The sequence below is a fragment of the Gobio gobio genome, assembly GCF_949357685.1.
Source record: "Gobio gobio genome assembly, chromosome: 8".
Lineage (NCBI taxonomy): Eukaryota > Metazoa > Chordata > Actinopteri > Cypriniformes > Gobionidae > Gobio > Gobio gobio.
In genome coordinates, this window is record NC_137114.1 from 51742973 (window position 1) to 51751052 (window position 8080).

Sequence of the window (8080 nt, forward strand, 5' to 3'; positions counted from 1 at the left end):
GTCCGGAGCACACGGCGTCCATTCCTCCCAAAAAATACTTCAAATACTGATTCATCTGACCACAGTACACGTTTCCACTGTGTGATGGTCCATCCCAGATGAAGTCGACGGCGCTTCTGGACACTGTTAACATAGGGCTTCTTTTGGCACAGTACAGTTTTAACTGGCATTTGTTGATGTAACTACGTATTGTGGTACTTGACAAAGGTTTGCCAAAGTAGTCCTGAGCCCGTGTGGTGATCTCGCTTATAGATGAATGACGATTCTTGATGCAGTGCCGCCTGAGGGATCAGAGATCACTGTTGTTCAGCTTAGGCTTGCGCCCTTGTCCTTTACGCACTGAAATTCCTCCAGATTCCTTGAATCTTTTAATTATGTTATGCACTGTTGAATGTGAAATTTCCAAATTCGTTCCTATCTTTCTTTGAGGAACACTGTTTTTAAACATTTCAATAATTTTCTCACGTATTTGTTGGCAAACTGGCGATCCTCGGCCCATCTTTACTCCTAAAGGATTAGACCTTTCTTGGATGCTGCTTTTGTACCAAATCATAATTACAATCACCTGTTGACATCACCTGTTTCAAATCACATCATTATTTAACCATTTTACCTCATTACTAGCCCTAAATTGCTCCTGTCCCAACTTTTTTTAAAATGTGTTGCAGGTCTGAATGACAGGAAAGGATGCATATTTACAAATGACATGAAGTTGACCAGACAAAACATGAAATAGTTTGTGTTCATATTGTATTCATATAGAAATCACTTTTTTTTTTGTGTTTTCCATACTGTCCCAACTTTTTCTGATTTGGGGTTGTGATATAATAGAATGGAATGTAATACAATGGAATGTAATAGAATAGAATAGAATGGGATGGAATGTAATATAATATAATATAATATAATATAATATAATATAATATAATATAATATAATATAATATAATATAATATAATATAATATAATGGAATAGAATAGAATGGAATGGAATAGAATGGAATATAATATAATAGAATGGAATAGAATGTAATGTAATAGAATAGAATGGAATAGAATTGAATAGAATATAATGGAATAGAATAGAATGGAATGGAATGGAATTGAATGGAATATAATATAATATAATGGAATGGAATAGAATGAATGGAATGGAATAGAATAGAATGGAGTAGAATAAATGGAATAGAATGAATGGAATAGAATGCAATAGAATGAATGGAATAGAATGAATGGAATAGAATAGAATGGAGTAGAATGAATGGAATAGAATGAATGGAATAGAACGGAATGGAATAGAATATAATGGAATAGAATGAATGGAATAGAATAGAATGAATGGAATAGAATGAATGGAATGGAATAGAAGTTTGTGATGCCACACATCTGAGCCGGTGGAAATTGTTAGCTAAAAGTAAATTGATAATGAATTTGTAGATATGCGATCAATCAGTCAGATTTACTATGACCTCACTGTTTGAGCAGAAGTGTGTGATTCGGGACGTGTCTGTCCTGACTGTGATCCGTCTCTGATGGGATGTTACAGAAACATGCAGAAACATCATAATCCAGATGCTAATTCTCTCTCTCTCTCTCTCTCTCTCTCTCTCTCTCTCTCTCTCTCTCTCTCTCTCTGTCTCTCTCTCTCTCTGTGTGTCTCTCTCTCTCTGTCTCTCTCTCTCTCTCTCTCTGTGTGTGTCTCTCTCTCTCTCTCTCTCTCTCTCTCTCTCTCTCTGTGTGTCTCTCTCTCTCTGTCTCTCTCTCTCTCTCTCTCTCTCTCTCTATCTCTCTGTGTCTCTCTCTGTCTCTCTCTCTATCTCTCTGTGTCTCTCTCTGTCTCTCTCTCTCTCTCTCTGTGTGTCTCTCTCTCTCTCTCTCTCTCTCTCTCTGTGTCTCTCTGTCTCTCTCTCTCTGTCTCTCTCTCTCTCTCTCTCTCTCTCTCTCTGCGCAGACAGTGATGTTGATTAGATTAACTCAGATGACTGCCTGTATCACACGTGTTCTTGTTGCCATGGCAAAGTTGGCTGTGCTGGGATGGTTACCATGGTAACGGGGGAGAGAGTGTGTCATCGAGGAGGATGGGTGAGAAAATCAGTTCACACACACCAGATTGATGAAACACAATAGTTTATGCTCAGGAATTCAGCTTTACAGGCTTTATCTATCTATCTATCTATCTATCTATCTATCTATCTATCTATCTATCTATCTATCTATCTATCTATCTATCTATCTATCTATCTATCTATCTATCTATCTATCTATCTATCTATCTATCTATCTATCTATCTATCTATCTATCTATCTATCTATCTATCTATCTCACAGAGCGGGGTCAGCTTATGTTGAGGGTAGGGATGAAACGGTATGGAAATTTAACATCACGATTATAGTGACCCAAATTATCACGGTTATCAATATTATCACGGTTTTGTTCAAACGAAATGAAAGTGTTCAAAAAGAACAGATGCACACACTTAAAACATTTCAACAAGTTTTATATTTGAAATTCAACAAATAACTAAAGCAGCTCTAAGCACTTTTTTAAGCTAGATTCTGTGGGATTTCCTTCCTTAATGGCCGTCATCAATAGCAACGCATAACACATAAATAATAATAATTTGTCGTAAATATAATCTCTAATATTATCACTGTAAATATATTCCCAAGCAATATTCTCATCAGTGTTCTATCAGACACATTTAAATCTATCATATTTTGTGTTAGAGCCCAAACAGTATCCTAGTGAAATAATGCATATCCATATTTCCATATGATTTGACAGTTTATTTTATTAAATATCAAAATGTGTGCATCATACCTGACACCTAGATGAACACTTTACAGTCAGTTTTATGACTGTCATTCTCTTCAAATGCTATTGAAGTTTGAAACGTGTATAACGTTACCAATGTTGTGTGTAACTTTACAGACGGTCCCTAAATTCGCCAGCGTTATGCCAGTCAAATCAGATGCGCTGTGGTTCTGCTGTGTTTTTTTAAAACCATTTTCGCTGCTGAAATAGAACAAAAACAGTCAACCACTGTATGATGAGTGAATCTCCTGCGTACAACACACGTTTATCTCTGCTTTGAGTGCAAATTTCAGCGTGTGAGAGAGGCGCGCGCTCTGAACAAAACTCCGCTAATCTGAACGCCTCTGATTATGAGATATTGCCAGAGGTGGACAAAGTACACAACTCCATTACTCAAGTAAAAGTAAAAGTACCACTGGTCAAATATTACTCCGTTACAAGTGAAAGTTGTAAAAAACTATTTTTACTTAAGTAAAAGTACAGAAGTACTTGTTTATAAAAGTACTTAAGTATCAAAAGTAAATTTCCTTTTTTATGTCAATGCATTATTTTATTATCGTTGCATTGTTGTATGAATGCACGCTATAGCCATCACGGTGGTTTAAGCCAGTCAGTGATGCTCTATCCGACATGCTAGCATATGACTATCTTGAAATAATTTAAATACTTGTATAAAAGTTAGAAAGCTGCTGTCACTTTAAGGCAGAATGCACAAATCCTATACACTGATACACATCCGATATTCCCCCAACTGTTTACGTTCACTTATGACATAATCAACTTTGTTTACGTGAATACTTTCCAAAATGAACATTTTGACATTTTGTGTGTATTGGTCTGTTTAAGTGCGAAAAAAACACACAAAAGAAAGCTCTATTCAGTAAATACTCTGGCATCTCAGAGGCACAAAAAAACAGACTGAACTGAGCTCTTTCATCATCCATATGTCTATGCTTCTCTTTCTCCCTGACATTTACGTTTTTTTAACATTTTATGAGACATTCATCAAGTGTATGTCAACGAAACTAATCTTTAATCTTTTCAGAAAACTGAAACTTACTTTCTAATATGGCCATGGGTGCACACACTGTGCCGAGGAACCGTCTTCCTCCATTTTGCTATAAACTGATCAGTGTTCAAAAATTTTGGGGAAATTATGACCCTACAAAAGTGATTACTTCTAGGCTGTTCTCAAAAAAAAAAAAAAATTCATCCACTGACTTGCTACAGAAACGACTTTCGACTTTGAGGACCTTGATAGAAATGTAGTGGAGTAAAAAGTATGATATTTGCCTTTCAAATGTAGTGAAGTAAAAGTAAAAGTTTCCCTAAAAAATAATACTTCAGTAAAGTACAGATACTCAAAAAGTGTACTTAAGTACAGTACTCAAGTAAATGTACTTCGCTACTGTCCACCTCTGGATATTGCATTCATAAACTCAATAGAAGCACGTGTAAGTGCTTATAATGCGCAACGCGATTATAACAGATGGCTTTTGAGAAGACTATTATAAGTTCAACAGCCAGAGTGGCTAGTGTGCAGCCGAAATAACGTTACACTCGGAAATGGCGGTTGTTAATGTCAAACCCTGATTATTATCCCTTAAATGTCACCCTAGCCTTGTCTGAATTTGTTCGTTCGCTTCACGTTATTATTTCCCAGACGTAGGTTTGGTATTGAGGTCAAAGTCCACTTGCCTTGCGTTCGTAGTTTTGAAGTGTTTCCCCCCATTACAGCGACTTTCTTCTGGCATGTTTGCAGACAGGGTGACCATCTTAGATTAAGTTTCCCTCAGGACTTTTGTAAAAGACAAAATATGACCACGCCTCAGATTTGGTCCTTTTAGAGGCTGAACAATCCCCCGAGTGCTGTCACTGGTTTCTGCCTGGTGCACTGCGCCAGACTGACGCTGACTGGACAAGATTTACCGCAAGTTTTCACAACCGTGATAATCACATGCGGTTTTAATGATAATAAAATTTTATACGATATTACTAACCGTCACTAAATTTTATCGTGGTTTATCGTGAAACCGGTAATCGTTTCATCCCTAGTTGAGGGACACAGAAGTCGCCAACTTTCTGCAGAGTCAATAGAGACCTCCAAACTTCTGTGGCCTTCAGATGAGCTCAAGAACAGTGTGTGGAGCATCATGGGATGGGTTTCCATGGCCGAGCAGCTCATCCAAGCCTTACATCACCAAGTGCAATGCAAAGCGTGGGATGCAGTGGGGTAAAGCGCGCCACCACTGGACTCTAGAGCAGTGAGATGTGTTCTCTGAGTGACCAATCACGCTTCTCCGTCTGGCAATCAAGCCAATACGAAAGTGACTTAAACTGCAGTTCATGGACTGGCCACTAGAGACAGACTCCAGAAGAATCTCATTGAGCTCATGTTAAAATGCCCAACTTTACAGCAGAAGAACACATGTTTACAGTCTGGGACACATTGTGCTTTTGGTCTATACGCTAATTTTCCCCTTTATGACGACTGTCAGGGGGGTGAATTAACTCATTCGTTTACATTATATTAAGCCTTTAAGTTCTGCATAATTAAGGGCGTGGCCACTTCGAGTGACAATGTAGTGTTTTTCAGGGCTTGGCCCCTTAGTTCCAGTGAAAGGAACTCTTAATGCTTCACCAAGACATTTTGGACAATTTCATGCTCCCAACTTTGTGGGAACATTTTGGGGACGGCCCCTTCCTGTCCCATCATGACTGACCAGATTATCTATCTATCTATCTATCTATCTATCTATCTATCTATCTATCTATCTATCTATCTATCTATCTATCTATCTATCTATCTATCTATCTATCTATCTATCTATCTATCTATCTATCTATCTATCATCTATCTATCTATCTATCTATCTATCTATCTATCTATCTATCTATCTATCTATCTATCTATCTATCTATCTATCTATCTATCTATCTATCTATCCATCTGTGCTGTAACTGCTTCAGTTTCACAGGGTTGTGTTTCTGCGGCCACTGCACGTCGGAGCCCCAGTTTGGCTCCCGCAGGGCCTCCATCACGATTGCAGGAGAGAATCACAGTGATGGAGATTAACACAGTAAATCAGGAAGCTGGCGGAGGGGCAGAAGTCGTCCGGGAGAAGAGTTTGGACAGTGACCCAGTTAAGCTGTGTGTGTGTGTGTGTGTGTGTGTGTGTGTGTGTGTGTGTGTGTGTGTGTGTGTGTGTGTGTGTGTGTGTGTGTGTGTGTGTGTGTGTGTGTGTGTGTGTGTGTGTGTGTGTGTGTGTGTGTGTGTGTGTGTGTGTGTGAAGTCATGGCCGAGCACCTGAGTCCACAACGACAGAAACCAAACAAAAACCCGGCTTTGCTTCAGAACACGTCCACTGTTGAAGCGAGCAGATAAATCCCAGACTGTAGTTGCTCTTTGTCTCCTGACCTTCTGAAGAGAACAAACCCGCTTTACAGTTCCGTTCTCATGGGACAGTCAAACTGTTGTTTTAACCTCTAACCTTTGGAAATACTTTCCGTCAGACGGACAGAAAGCAGACACACACTGACGCATCTCACTCATTCAGCGCTGATTTACTCAAGACTCTGTGATCAATCTTTAACAGAAACACTGGAGGAGGAGAGCTGTCCTCTTTAATGCAGCTCTCGCTCGCTCTCCCGTTCATGAGTGTGTGTGATTTAGGAAGCGTTTGGCTGATGCTTTCAGGAGAATATATATATATTAGATCTCAGTATATAATTAGATATATAGACTTCAGGAGAATAAAGAAGCCCAATGCACACAAAACATGTTTCTGCATTGTATTGGACTGTGTTATGCTGTTATATTATTATTAAAATCAAAATCTGATTAGATGAGCAATGTAAAACAGCCGATATACATGCACTGTGTTTAGCTTACAGTCAAACTATATTACCATCTAGCAACATCTCAGAACTACTGAGAAATACTATTAATTAATGTAATAATTAATTGAACATTTAACATCTCCAATATGTTTCATATCAAGCCAAAAACACAGGTCACTGTGGGAAAATCGGCATAATATTCCTTGGCTTATATACATCTCTTAGTTTTTATTATTACAGGGCTCGACATTAACGCTTGTCCGGGACAAGTGGATTTTTTGAAGGGGCAAGTGAAAAATAATTTTACTTGCCCGACGGACTAGCCTGACGTCGTCATACTCAATTCTAGTCAGAATATGAGTCTGAGACCGCTCCGTTGGGCTGTGATTATGGGGCGTGTTTCAACCGAACCAGGAAAGATCTCAATTGGATAGACCTACAACCAATCAGAGCAACGGAGCGACGCACAACGTTAGTTATCAAATGTCAACAGAACTCAACTGCACTGTGTTGCCATGTCCGCGGGTTGAAGCGACCCCAATTATGTGATATACAAACCCAGGAATGCGATTTTTAGCAGACAGCCCTACCAAAATTGACATTTTACCCCCCAAATGCCTTTTTTTCCCGGAGAACCCCCCCTAAAAAGCTATTGGGCTTGTTTTTGGCTAGTTTTGAGGAACGTTAGCAATTGGGCGGGTTTTGTTGTAAAAACTTGGCAACCCTGTCTGCACGCACGCTGGAATAAGTAGCCTAACGTTAGAAGAACAAGATGAGTGTAAACGATCTTTGCCTGTGTTGTAAAAAAATAATTTAAGGATACACAGAGTACTTACCAACACGATCATCATTTCTGAGAGAAATAGTAAAGGTGAATGCATCTACGAACAAGTTCTCCGTTTAGGATTAGAACAAACTCAACCCAAGCGGCTTTTGATGACGTAGATGATTACGCTACTGTTGATCATCTGTCCATCATCGTCTAAAGCCCGCCCTGACGATTTCATTGGTCCGAACAGTTTCTGTTCGGGCATAATTACTTCTCTACCGATCAATTCCAGACCGAACTGCCCGAGTAAAAATGTTGTGGGCGGGGCTAAGTTCGGCTGGCATCCAGGCTACCGACGGACAAGTATCCTGGTTAAAACGTCAAAACAAAAAATAACTAGGGAATCACCAAAGTGCAATAATGATTCTGCATTCATTAGTGTAAGTGGCGATCGATAGTGGATAATAATATAAAACGAACTGAAGTTAACAAGGTTGAGCTGTTGAGGGTCGCGCAGCCTCTCGAGGAGAAAATCGAAAACAAATGAGCGCCTCACACACACACACACACACAGAAACTCCGTTAACATACAGTTAAGATTGTGCAGTTTTTATATTTATAACATATGATACAGTTAAGCAACATTACACTAACAA